A 927-nucleotide genomic window follows, 5' to 3' on the forward strand; every position below is an offset into this window, starting at 1 on the left:
CGAGGCGCTTTGGCCAGAGTGGTGTGGGACTCTGCTTCGTCCTAACCCACTCATGCGCAGAAAGGCTACCGAAACACCTGTCTCTACTGAGTTCCGAAATGACATGGATGAGGTCGAGCGCCAGGAGAAGAGGTATGGTCTATGCAGCGCTCTACGAATACCGTGATTTGGGAGTTATCAAAGACGATGTTTTTGAGAGGCACCGTGTCACCGAATCCAGCCTCCCTCAAATACGGGACGATGGCATCTGATGGAGGAAGTGTGTGACTCACTCGACGAGGCAGAAGTAGGCGAGGCCTCTGACAAAAAATAAGTAATCACAATTAGAAAAAATTTGTATACGTGCATCGACATAACAAACCGAGTTAACTATTATATACATTTATTTAACAGAAATTTACATGTATGTACTAACTGAATTTATGTCAATAAAACTTTTTACGTTAATTTTTACTTAGTTAATTAATAAAAATGTCCTCAATTCTTTACTTAAAATAAAAACATTCACTAAAGTAATTAATAATCTAATTATCAAACTTTTACTTAATAATTTAATTTAGATAAATATAAAATTACATAATTGTTCACTTAACTTAAAAAATAACTTTTATTTGGATAGTTAATAACTAAATTAATAAATTAAGAAACATGTAATCAATAAACTAAGATCAATAGTTGGAAAATATCTACCCAAGTATTTAATATTTAAATTAATAATTATATAATTAGAAACTAAATTACAAAAAAACGAGAACCACATTCTTAGAATTATACCCTATCAGTGATCTGTTGCTAACGATACAAATTGTATTATAATTCTTGGCAAATATCCTAACCATGACTATACATATATAGGATAACATAAATGTCAAGATAACAAAACTAACCGCGAAGTCGGCTGTCCCGACGTAGTGCCATGTCGCGTTC

The sequence above is a fragment of the Arachis hypogaea genome, chromosome 12, assembly GCF_003086295.3.
Source record: "Arachis hypogaea cultivar Tifrunner chromosome 12, arahy.Tifrunner.gnm2.J5K5, whole genome shotgun sequence".
NCBI lineage: Eukaryota > Viridiplantae > Streptophyta > Magnoliopsida > Fabales > Fabaceae > Arachis > Arachis hypogaea.